Genomic DNA, 14,039 nt, shown 5'->3' on the forward strand with positions numbered 1-14,039 from the left:
TGCTGATGGTGCCATGACAACCTGCTAATTTTTGACTCATGAGTACCTGAACATTTTTTTTAAGGCTTATCCCTGGTTTAGCAGACTGCTGGTATTTTTCACTTTTTTATTTATTGTTTCATACCTTTTTGAGATGTCTATATAATTTTATTTTAGTTTGTATATTATTTATTTGGTAATTTTTCTCTTTCAGTTTATTTAATCAATTATATTTATGAGACTTCTGTTTAATTTGAATTTCCAATGCACAGGTCTTATATTTCTTTCTGTTGTCTTCATTTGCCTTAGAACCCTCACAGCTGGTTCTTTGGACCTGCAGCGAATGGGAATTCTCTTTATTATATTTATTTTTACATATTGGTACCACCTATAGTAATTCTCAAGCACCCTGTTCATTTTCTGTGTTTGTGGTACCTCTATTTCACCTGAAAAAGAAATATTAAAATGACCACACACACACAATGAAAATAAAATTTTATTAATGTATACATGCACACTCACCTATAATCCCTGTAGCCATCCATGTCCACTTGTCCAGTAGAATCCACAACATCTGTAAAAAAAAATCCATACTCACCTATTAATAGCATAGATCACATACTCTTCGGTCCAAGTAGGCACCCTTGTGGTTCCCATTCAATTGAATTGGGCATTAAAAAAAACATGAAAATAAACCATTTTATCAACCCAAGAAATACCGGGTCTAAATGAACCCCCCCATAATCTCACGCTCTCACTGTAATTTATCTATGTGAGAAAGCATACCTCCCAACATTCTTACCAGTATTATCAATATTACACTATGCTTTGTATTTCCTTTATGTTCATGAATTTGCTGGACCCATTATCATATATAATATGTTATTATCCACTAAGAACATGAGAAGCATATTCTACCCTTTACTGAATTAATTCTAATCATTGAAAGGAGCTTGGAAACTATTTTCTCAGTCTGTAGAGGAATGTTTCTTCTGGAGTGTCACTTTTAGAGAAAAGTCCTTGTAAGAGGATGGTGAGCACATTATATTCTAATGTTTGGTAATTACAGTACACATCCCTAAGGAGACAATCTGTGGTCATTTGGAATCTAACCAGTGTGATTAAGACCTCCTTCCTTGTCATAGAATCTGTACTTTCATTTTTCCTTTGAGCATCACAAGTGGTGGAATTTTTTAATTAAACAGTTCACCATACTATGGGCCTGATTCAGCAAGGAACACAGTTGCTAATACGCACACAATTGGCCGATTGTTGCTTACTGCGCATGCATGAACTAGCCACTACGATCAGAGTGACTATGCAGACACATCGCGGAGTGATTGATAGGAAGTGCCGTTTGTGGGGGGTGACGGGATTGGTGGTGTAGCGAATGCAGGTTTGCCAGTGCATTTGAATGCCGTTGCAGGGGCGTGCATAAATTATCCACTGCAATGCCCTACGCAGTCTGAGGCCTGATAGCGTGAGTGAAAGTTAGCAATTTCTGAGTAAGGTCAAGGCTTGTGCAAGTGTGCGTAAGGCTGTGATGGTACTCAATTGTACCGATGGTTTCACAGTCTCGCCAAACATTACGGATGTGTGCTAAGTAAAGTGGGCATCCTTCTGTAGTGCTGCAAGGGCATTGTGATCGCAAATGATTAGCATACTATCGCAGTTGAACTGCATATGTAATCGCTATTGCATTCGCGGTTGTGTTCCATAGTGAATCAGGCCCTATATTCGTTTCAATTTATTTGAGGGAGACATATTAAAACAAGAAGATTGCCAATGCCAAAATATTATTTATTTGTTGTTGACTTAAAAGGAGAGTAAAAATGTGTCTTATATTTCTTGTGGCTTAAACTACATTGTTTGTTTTTGTGCTTGTCTATCACACATATCAAATTTATTTTATCTCCTACTATATCATTACAGGACTGCAGAGAGCAATGTTGAGTGAGCAATCATCCGTAGGACAATGGTGTGATTTCTGTCCAACGTTTGTTTACCACCTATCAAGGGTAAATTGATATATTTACATTTACAGGATATCTGAATAACATTATGATCCACACTATTGTCACACATTTTCCCCACATATTCTGGGATACACATTTGGAGAAATTTCTATTTATTCAGAGGAAAGAGAGAGCGCCAAAACAAACTCCCCCCACTTCATTGAAGATTTAAGGAGCCCAGTTGAAAGACCCCAGCTATTCTTGGCTGAAAGTATGATGTGCCAGCCTCTCACATTGCCAATATTGGTGAATACCCATATGAAAGCTGTGTCTGCACTGGCAACCATTGTCTTTCTCATTGTTTTGTTATGTACACTCACTATAGGGGCCTAGGGCCCAGTGGATATTCAGTTCAGAGCCAGATTAAAGGGGGCTCAGGCATCACACACCCCAGATCACCTGGACCCATGGCTGCCCAAACAGCACTTTCTATGTTTATATCATTCTTTCTGCACTTTTAACTTTAAGTGTCTATCCTTGTACAATTGACACCCCAAAAGTGTACATTTTAGCCCATTCCTTTATAATAGACTCACATTTTCAATACAACTCTACCAACAACATTTTTGCTGCACAAAATTTACAGCCCTTTCTCACCACATAATAAGTTCCACAAGGAACCTTTTTTGTGCCTTGGAATCCAACCCTTTACCTCAGCATTCTGCAGTGGCATGTAATACCCTTTGGTCTATGCCTAGTTGGTCAGGGGTACATCCTACAGCAAGATAATGATCCAAAACATACCTCCAGGCTATGTCAGAACTAACTTAAAAAAAAATATCATGGAAAGGCTTGTACAGTCTCCAGACTTAAACTGGACTGAACTGGATATTAGGGTGAAAGCAAAGTACAACACATTTGTGGTAAACTCTGCAACAGATGGTGTAATGGTTAACGTTACTGCCTCACAGCACTGAGGTCATGTTCAATTCCCACCATGGCCCTACCTGTGCGGAGTTTGTATATTCTCCCTGTGCTTGCGTGGATTTCCTCCGGGTGCTCCGGTTTCCTCCCACACTCCAAAAATATACTGGTAGGTTAATTGGCTCCCACCAAAAATTAACCCTAGTGTGTATGTGTTTGCGCATGTGATAGGGAATATAGATTATAAGCTCCACTGGGGCAGGGACTGATGTGAATGTCCAGATCTTCTCTGTAAAGCACTGCGGAATATATGTGCGCTATATAAATAACTGGTAATGACTGGTAATAATAACAGTGTTGGGAAGAACTTCCTAAACAGTATTTAATTTAATTTCCATTGTAGAAAGAATGTCACAAGTGTGCCTGATGGTTATATCTGCAAAAAAAAACCAATTTGGTCTAAAATGTATATAAAATGTTGTTAAACTAAGTGATGTTTTACTTCTGTAATTTATTCAAAGTAAGAAACAAACATGTAAGAATGTTTGTACCAGCGAGCGCTCAATCATATATTGTATGGTGTTCTGCCTTTATATATTGGCAATAGTTTGTTCTATTACTGTGTGAATGTCAATGAAAACTGTAAAAATGGGTGTTCTAAAACTTTTGACCAGTAGTGTGTGCAGCATTTTATAATATATGGTCTATGTGCATTATGAAGTACTGTAGTAGTAATTTGAGGTGGTGTACAGTATCTTCAGTAATGCACAGGAAGATGTGATCATAATGCAGAAAGGAAAATAGCACATGGAGATGTATGTGTATCTACCTGTAACAGTGCAAGTATTATCAGCAAGAATAAACATGCATAATCAACATGCTTGATGATTCATTAGTATAACATGACTGATATGCAAGCATTAATTCCTCAGTTTCTGCATGTTCATGCTCTCAGTGCTGCAGAATTCTGTAGATAATGGCTTGCATAGTTTGATCATTTTATTGAAGTTACAGTATGTGAGCAACTTCTGACAGCAAAAAGACAAGCATGCTTCCTGTCAGTGCTGGCCCCAAGATTTATGTTTTTGAGGGAAATTCATCAAAGCTTGGAGAGAAATAAAGTACCAACCAATCTGCATTTGTCATTTTTATTGGCTGTGTTTGAAAAATTACAGGTAGGAGCTAATTGGTTGGTACTTTATCTCTCTCCAAGATTTGATAAATATCCCCCACCAATGACTATCCCCCATTAATGACAGCCAATCACATTCAAAATATCTGTTTGCAACTGCAAACAGACTCTGTTGATGCATATACAGTATTACAAGATTATGGTTCCTTGCCAGGACATGTAGTAAAATTAACCACTTTGCATCAGTCTTCAAACCCAGTAGAACTAAACCTAAACAAACTTCTCAGAGTGTAAAATCCAGAAGATAGACATTGGTGTATATTTTCAAAATTGAGATTTTTTAGAAGTTGAGATGTTGCCCATAGCAACCAATCAGATTGCTAGTTAAATGTTAAGTAGAATCTGATTGGTTGCTATGGGCATCTTCTAAAAACACTCACTTTAGTAAATATACTCCATTGTGTTGTGTGGATAAACATTCTACATTGTCTCCCCCTGCAGAATCATCTGACAGTGATGTCACCTTGGAAGGCTCTAAGTACATGATTCATCATGTCAGAAAAAAACAAGGACAGTCTAATACCTCTTTTCCACCAGAAACCCAGGTACGACCTGGGTTTCTGGACATGGTTCCAACCCATTTACACTGCACCTTCGATCTGGGTTACTCCCAGGTCAGCCCTGTTCACACTGTGAGGTCATAAAAAGTGGGAGGTGAATGCTCCACAACCACCAATCAGCTAATTTTCTGCATGACCCAGGTCAGATAACCCGGGATACACCGTTTACACTGCACCATTACCCGGGTCCATCCTGGGTCCAACCATGGATTGCTGGGTCACTTGACCTGGGTTATTTTTCAGGGACCCTTTAACACTGAGCTGCGACCCGGGTAGATCCAGCAAAAACCCAGGTTTTTGCTCTGGTGTAAAAGGGGTATTAAGCTGACTTCTGTTGAATATCTTTTAGATTATGGTTCTTATTTAAATCTAAGGGATGCTGTCAGTTTTAAGCTGCATGGAAAAGTGGTTTTGAATCCAACATCTTTGAAAGTATTTACTTATGGTAATAACCTCATTCATTTACAGGGTTATTTAGAAGTAACAAAATGATCAGAGGCAAACTCTTGAGATTTGAAACTACATCTGCTTTGGGTTTTTGGGTTTTATACAGATTGTCGCACATGCTCACAATAACTAACACTCATAATCCCACTCCTGTCATAGATAAATATACATCTCTATTTTCAAGGCATTGTAAAGACTATCAAGTTCATCGTCACTTTGTTTACTCCATTATACCCAGGGGGGTTGCCGATATTTGGCTCCCTCTTTCTGGGAGGGAGCTGTCGGGCAACCACAAGGGTGGAGTGTTGTGGCAAAAAGGGGCATGGCCTGGAGCATACCGCATTGTTGAGGGTGGGGAATAGGGCATGACAGCACAATCACGTCATCGTGGACCCGCCCCCTCTTCACAATGCCAAGATTAAAGGCATTGTGAAGCAGGGGGCAGGGCTACAATGATGAGATTCAGTGCAAATCGCGTCACTGACACCCACCGCTGCTGGGGTTTATAGGACCGGCTTGCTGGGGCCGGAAGGCTTGCCAGCCTTTCCGGGGGGCCGGGAGTAGCACCTGATTTTTGGGAGGCTCCCGGCCAAATTGGGAGGGTAGGCAAGTATGATTATACCAGTTGATCAAAAGCATCGACACATTCATATTTTCCTTTACCAGTACTAGGCTTAACCAGCCAGGGCTACTGGAATCATAATTCTACTAGCCTTAGATCAGTTGGCACCAGGGATGGTTCTCCCAGGGGAGCTAGGCTAGCAAAAAAAGAAAATATTGGCCCTCTCCTGGTTCCAAAGAGCACTAATGGCATGGAGGTAATAGCATCAAGGGTATAGAGGTAATGTGTATTTTAATATATTACTTAATTTTTACAAGTGACTTGCTGGCCCAAGAAAGCCTGCCAGGGCATGATGGTACTTAAACAACAAGTTCAAGCATAGCCATCAAAGGCCCTCTGCCACCTCTTGTCCACCTGTAATAAAATATTAAAAGAAAGACAGTAAGCACACACCATAGATACAAAAATCACTTATTAAATATACACACCCCCACACATCCTCGTTTACACATTTATTATTCACTCAATCCATAGGGAATTATACTCTTTGGTCCATGTAGGAATTCATTTGGTCTTGGCAAAAAATAAAAAACTAAAACTAAAACATGCCACACATTGTCATTTCTGGGGCCCAACCAATAATAAGAGGACATCTGTGAACACTCTCCATAAGAATGAATGGGGCCATGTGTGATTGGTAAATTAGTGGTAGTTCCCATGGTCTGAACAGTCAGCACGGCCAATTTTTTTTTCCAATTATTTATTTTGAAATGCACTTACACATATGGAGCACAGTGATATATCTGTATTGCAGCTATCTCACTGCCCTCTGTAGCATCTATTATTCTGAATTTTATTTTGGTGCAATTCCAGATATCTTACAACTCACACATTATTGCAATTGGCAACTTGTATTATTAACATTAGAAACAACTGGAGGGCATTTGTGTCTTGCTAGAAATTGTGGGATGAAGATTCTGGTTGTACTCAGCTATTACTATTGCAACCGAACGTCATGATTTTCACAAAATCGCAACCTATTACATTCCTCTCATGTTGTGATAATGCCACATTACATCAATGCATGGAAAACAGAATTTATTGTGGATGAAGGTCTGGAGCAATTAGGGGCTATTTTCTAATTAAGTTAAATTCCATTAGAGATCAAATTGTAGCTTGAGCTATTCACAGTTTGGCAGAGATTGAAAAACATTACTGCCACCTAGAAATAGGAACTCTTGGTGGTATATTTACTAAAATTAGAGTTTTTAGAAGTGAAGATGTTTCCATAGCAACCAATCATATTCTAGCTATTATCTTCTAGAAGGGGCAATATAAATGTTAAGTCGAATCTGATTGGCTACTATGGGAAACATCTCCACTTCTAAAAACTCTCACTTTAGTAAATATATAGCAAATTCCTTAACCCAGTGGTTCCCAAACTGTGCACCGTGGCACCCTGGGATGCTTCGGGACACTTGCAGGGGTGCCTCAGGTTGGTGGTCCAGCACCAAATCAAATTATTTATGGTCAATGTAATGTAAATATGTGGACAAACAGAAGCATAAACCTGTCCACCACCACATAACTGAACTTAAGGATGACAGGTAAGCACAATTTACTTCAATTTACTACTTTACTAATTTTTTTTCTGAATTTCTCAATAACAAACTTTTTGCTCAAGGGTGCCGTGAAAACAATACTGATACATTAGGGCGTTGTGATTCAAAAAAGTTTGGGAACCACTGCCCTTACCTATCTGATGCTAAACTGAAGGAATGCATTTTTACAGGCCCTGACATTAGAAAGTTAATAAAAGATGAACATTTCGGGCGTGTAATGAATATTGTGGAACTTTCGGCATGGACTTCGTTCAAACAAGTGATTTCAAAATTTTTAGACAATGTCATGGATCCAAACTACAAAGAAATTGTCAGGGAAATGCTTAATAGTTACAGAAACCTTGGCTGCAATATGAGTTTAAAGGTAAATTTTTTCAATTCCCATATTGAACATTTACCAAATAATCTCGGAGACTACAGTGAAGAACAGGGTGAACGGTTCCACCAAGACATTAAAGATGTAGAAAAAAGATACCAGGGTCATTGGGACATCAGCATGATGGCTGACTACTGCCAGATGATACACAGAGACGACACAGAAAAAGCTTTTAAGCGAAAAGCGACAAAACGAAGTTTGAAGACAAAAAAACAAGATATTAACGATTTTTTCAATTATTATGGTTTTGTTTCTATTATTGTTTGATTTTATTGTTATTTTATTATGTAATTAAGACAAAAACACAGTGATATCATCTACATTTCTTCGTATTTCACAATAAACATGTCAAAAACAATTAAACTTCTTATTTTTTCTTAAAAATGTATGTAACCCCCTTATAGGTAAATGTGATGTGGTAATTTTTTTTAGTATACTATTTCTTGATGTACACAGGAGTATAATTAAGAATGTAAAAGTATTATTAAAAAAGCTTTCAATACCTGAAATTTCGCAGACCTGTGTTATAAGCATAGAATTTCTTCATCATTCATAGAGCTGGCACTGATACTGTAATCTATCAGATTACATATTGCAACACCCCCTCACTTCTGAAAGCTTGAAATCTACTTCAGTGGAGGAATATGTAAACATTATTATAAACAACTCAATTCCTGATTCCCTTAGTAGTAACAGCATGAAAGAGTAATTGTCACAGGATAAAGTTATGTCTGCAGTAAAACACTGTATTATTTCCAATGATTGGTGACTGGGAACAGTTCATATTTTCAAATGATGAGGCAATCACCACCCAAAATGGATCAGCAATATACCAAGAGGACAATTTCAAAGATTAAAGAGGAACTGCACTTTAATGGAACTGAGGTAATATTTGAAAGTCAATATGTCACCCTTAAACAGCATCGTTGACAGCGACTACAATGAAAACTGTTTGAAAAGAGTTTGGACAAAATAAGGAGTAAAATAACAGAGGACCTTATCCAGTATAATTTAGCAAAAAGGAAAAAGATACCTTAATTACCTTCATCACTAAGCTTAACAGCTGTACTGATGGACTGGAGATAATTTTAAAGAAACATTGGGATATGTTGAAATTAGACCCTGTTGTAAAAAGATTTATTCTGAAGAAATCCTACCTTAATATATACTGTAAATAATCAAAGACATTGAAGTATATTTTGACATAAAGTTATATTCCACTGACAAATGAAAAGGAGAACATCTGTAACAATGGCTTTGATTATTGCAACAGTTGCAAAGGCTGAAAGAATTTACAAAATGTTTCAACTAACCCTTTACATAAATTCAAATCGAATGTGACAGAAAAGGAAATTGGATTTTGGTACTTACCAGTAACATCCATTTGTCTGATTCCACAGTGGACACTGTAGAACAAGACACTGGGGTATAAAAGGGTGGATGAGTGGAGCTGGCACTTTAAATCTTTAAGTGTGAGTGACTCCTCCCTCTCTATTCCCCGGAAGCCCCAGTTAGAGAATTGGAGCCTGAGGAGACAGAACATAACTGAGGAGAAGGAATCAAACAACAAGGATGGCAAAAGCCAATTAGAAACATACATAACATAATGTATGCAACATGTATGGGCAGCACAGACAGTGTAATGATTAGCATTACTGCCTAACAGCACTGAGGTTGTGGATTTGATTCCTACTATGGTCATAACTGTGTGGAGTTTGTATATTCTCCCTGTGCTTGCGTGGGTTTCCTCAAGGTGCTCTGCTTTCTTCCCACACTCCAAAAATATGCTGGTAGGTTAATTGAGTTCCAACAAAAAAATAACCCTAGTGTGTATGTGTGTGAGCATGTGGTAGGGAACATAGATTGTAAGCTCCACACTGGGGCAGGGACTTATGTAAATGGACAAATATTCTCTGTAAAGCTCTGCAGAATATGTGTATGCTATATAAATAGTTGGTAATAAATTAAATAATAAATGTATAAATAACATAATGCAATGGCAGGTAAAGCAGTGCTGGGAGAGTGTCCAGTGTCCCCTATGGAATCGGAGAAAGGGATTTTACTGGTAAGTACTCAAATCCTATTTTCTCCTTCATCCACCAGGGGACACTGGAGAGCAAGACACTGGGAATGTCCCAAAGTTTTCCTCCCCCTGGGTGGAGAGCCCTGAGTAACCTGCAAAACCCTGTGACCAAAAGGAGATTTTGAGTCCGAAAGGTCGCAATGAACCAAAAATGTGAATCGAGGACCATGGGCCCACTTGGAAGAACAAAGTTGTTGAGGTGTTATGCGGGCAGCCCAAGAAGAATCCACCCAATAGAGGATGGTGCAGATAGCAAAACCGGCAAAGCTTGCCACTATTAACCTATGCCTGAAGGAAGGCCAATAGATCCATGTGGGTAACAGGTGCATAGAAGCAGGCCAAGCACGAGTATCAGCACCCTAAAGGATAGACAAGGAATCTGACTTCCGCAATGCTGCAATATGGGCCACCTACATCTAAGTACCAACACAAATCCACAGTGAAGGAAGGATGAGGGCCATATGACAGCAAAATTACAATATACAATCAAAAAACAAATAAACACCGTGCTCTAATTCAAATGCAGCCCAACAGAATTTTTGAAGAGATCACCACCTCTCTTATACATAGATAAATCCACAAACAATAAAAATCCAGGCGCTTTCTCAGGGTTATTGATAGATAATATCTTCTAGTCTATAGGCTCATATAAATTCCCCCGATGTCAAATTCAATTCCAGTTGTTCCTTAGTCACATATTCATTACGTCATGGTTATGTAAAAAAAGGAAATAATCACATATAGTGAAATTCAATTTATTCAAATATAAACATAAAACAGTTCCACCCCCGTGGGATATTCAGCGTGCCCTTAGTGAAGGTGTATCCAATACACCAGAAAACACATTTAAACAGCAATGGTTCCAATCCGGACTTAGAAACCTGTAAACGCGTTCCCTGGATATGGAGATCTTATCCACCACTCACACTTCTGGCAAACTGCTCCCACCGTCCACCAACATGTTTCAACTTTATCAAGTCTTTTTCAAGGTGCATATTCCCTGGTGGATAATCAGTGTCTTAAATACCCCACCCTCCCCTTTGATTGGTCCATAACCTCCACAGTTGTAATATGTATAAATGTGATGCTTCTTCAGCTCAGCACATACCTCTTATACCGGGCATCCTGCACTTCATATTTATATGATTATATATACATTTTATTCCATTATGAACATATAAACCACCTTTGGAGTGGCACTTCCTGTATTTGGTTTTCTGTGGAACACACTCAGTGGTTTATGGGTGATCTACATCACCCTATCATAAGTATCCACGTGTGCTCTCTTTCGGCTGGGGGCCATGCACATGACCTACCACGTCACATGGCTCTCCCTCCTAGGTGTGCGTTGGTTTCTAATGTCCGCGTGATCTTTATATCACGTGACTGCGCCCGCATGATCTCCAAAGTCATGTGACCGCAACCTGTGTCACATGACTGTACTTTGGAGCGCAAGTGAATCTAATAGGAATTACTGGCTTTTGCATTCAAACCCTTCATCCGCATTATCTTTCTTTTACCTTTTAAAGTGCAAGGTGCCCTAAAATGGTAAGCATAATAAATAGGTTTCTTAATACATTCTTAAAATATCTAACAGTATTGGTTACAATAAATTACAATAAAACTCTATTTACACCATGTAATTAAATCAATATAAACACCTTAAGATCATAATACCCATACACTTTGTAACATTCATAAAAACCATTTTAGCTCAAAGTCACTATTTAAACCCTTAGGGATAAGGGTATTCAGTTCATAAATTGTTCTCATTTCTATCTTAGCTAGTTCATTCTCAATATTCTTTTTTCTCCAGTGTTGTTTTACTTGTTTCACACCTTGAACTCTTTTTATACCATTTATTGAACTTTGATGATGTGTTTTAAAATGGCTCGATAATTAATGATTGTCAAACCCCTTCCTGATATTTCTTAGGTGTTCGCTCCACCTTTCTTTTAATTGTCTAGACGTGTGGCCCACAAACTGGAGTCCACATGTACATTCTATAATATAAATGCAGTTTTTGCTGTTACATGTTATAAAATCTTCTATAGGCAGGGTTTTTTTATTTGTGCTTGATGTATAGTCACAGAATTTGTTCTCTTGTTTAACATGATTCCTGCACATGAGAGAAAAATACAAACACGAAAATCAGTAAAATGAATAATAAAAAAGAGGAAAAAGAGGAATATGGAAACCTAAAAATAAAAGGGTTATTAATCAAGTTCATGTAAATGAAAAAGAAAAAGAACCTACATTGGTTGATAAAGGTGAGAATGTGGAGACAAAAGTGTTTAACCTAAGTAGCCATAACTTAACCAAAAAAGAGAATTCGGTACTTAGAAAAGGATTAAAATTTGCCCCAGACAGCAAGTTGAATAAATTCAAGACATATGTCGATTTGCAAATATTTATTAGAAAAATTTCCCTGAAAAAATGTTTTTTGAGTAATGGAGTGGAAGCAAATACCGAAGAAGAAATATTCAAGCCTAAATTGACATTTAACCCAACTTACAATAGAGGTTGTTTCCTAGAAACTTTCAACAAGATGGTGGCTGCAGATCTAGAAAATGTATCATCTAAATGGAAGAAAAACAGTAATATGTTAAAAAAAGAAAGAGAGGCCCTAAAGAACTTATCAAAAAATTTAAATATTGTAATTAAACCAGCGGATAAGGGCGGAGGCGTGGCTGTAATGGATAAAGAGAAATATGAGGCTGAAATGATGAGGCAGCTTGGGGATAAAGATACTTATAAAACATTGAGAGGTAACCCTAGTATTAGAATTGAGAAGGAATTAATGAAACTAATCTCGAAATCCAGAAAAAATTACATGATTATGGAAAATGAAGAGAAATATATAATTAGAGACAATGCTCCCTGTATTTTATATTCTGTCCAAAATTCATAAAGATCTTTTAAATCCCCCAGGAAGGCCGATCATGGCAAGCACAGACTCCATAACAGCCAATCTATTGCAAGTTTTAGATTTTTATTTACAACCAAAAGTTTTAAAATTAAAATCATATTTGAAAGATACATCTGATTTATTAAATAAAATAAAGGATATACCGTGGAAGGAATCATACATTCTAGTAACAGCAGATGTGAGCTCCCTGTACACTATTATTGATCATGTACAGGGGGTCGCAGCAATCGATAATTTTTTAAATAATGGAGGTATGGATAAGAGATGTATAGATTTTATTAAACAGGGGACTTTATTTATTTTAAATAATAATTTCTTCTGGTTTAATGACAAATTTTATTAACAAATGCGAGGAACGGCCATGGGAACTTGATTTGTGCCCACCTACACAAATTTGTTCATGGGGTTATGGGAGGAGTTGAATATATGGACCTTGAATTTGGCTCTTAATAATATTGTTAAATGGTACAGATTTATAGATGACATTTTATTTATATGGGATGGAGAAGAGGGAGAGATGCTGAAATTTTGTGAGAAGCTTAACAACAATGAGTTTAACATATTCCTTACTTTTAATCACATTAAAAAAGAAATTCGTATTTTAGATTTGGTGATCTATATAGAGGATAATGAATTCAAAACAAAACATTTTCAGAAACCAACGGACTGTAACTCTTACATAGATGTAAGGAGTAATCACCATCCTCAGTGGTTAAAGAACATTCCAAAAGGGCAAATGACTAGGATGAGAAGAAACTGTACGAATGTTGAGACTTTTAAGGAACAAGCAGATGGCCTAAAGACGAAATTTATACAGAAGGGCTATAAACAAGAAGAAATAAATCCACATATAAAAAGAATGGAAGATGTGAACAGAGATGACCTGCTGTGTAAAAATAATGATAAGAAAGTAGAAATAAAGGTATCATTTATTGCTATGTTTAATGGCCAGTATAAACATATGGAGAAAATTGTGAATAAATACTGGCACATTTTAAAACAGGACCCTGTTATTAAGACGATTCTCCCAGACCAACCCAGATTTATTTATAAAAAAGCACAGAATATTAGAAACAAAATAGTGAAAAGTGCGGCTCCAGTAATTAGAGGAGGTAGAATTAAAACTAAAGGATTCTTTAGATGTGGGCTATGGGCCTGATTCAGAGCCAGATGCTATTTGCGCTCGCTCATTCAGGAAAAGGGGCCGGCTTTTTAAATTGAGCACTCGCTCTTTCCAGTCTGTTGACGCCTCTATGTCTGAGCGAGTGAATGAAATATGCACTTGCTATTTTGTAAAAACGCCCCCTGGCCGATCGCATCACACATCATCTTCGCTATTTATTAGATTAATCGAAAGGCGTCTGAACTGCTCGCAGTGCTTGTGGTAGGATTTTCCTACTGCAATCATGC

Source organism: Taudactylus pleione, unplaced genomic scaffold (genome assembly GCF_031769625.1).
Source record: "Taudactylus pleione unplaced genomic scaffold, aTauple2 ptg000535l, whole genome shotgun sequence".
Taxonomy (NCBI): Eukaryota; Metazoa; Chordata; class Amphibia; order Anura; family Myobatrachidae; genus Taudactylus; species Taudactylus pleione.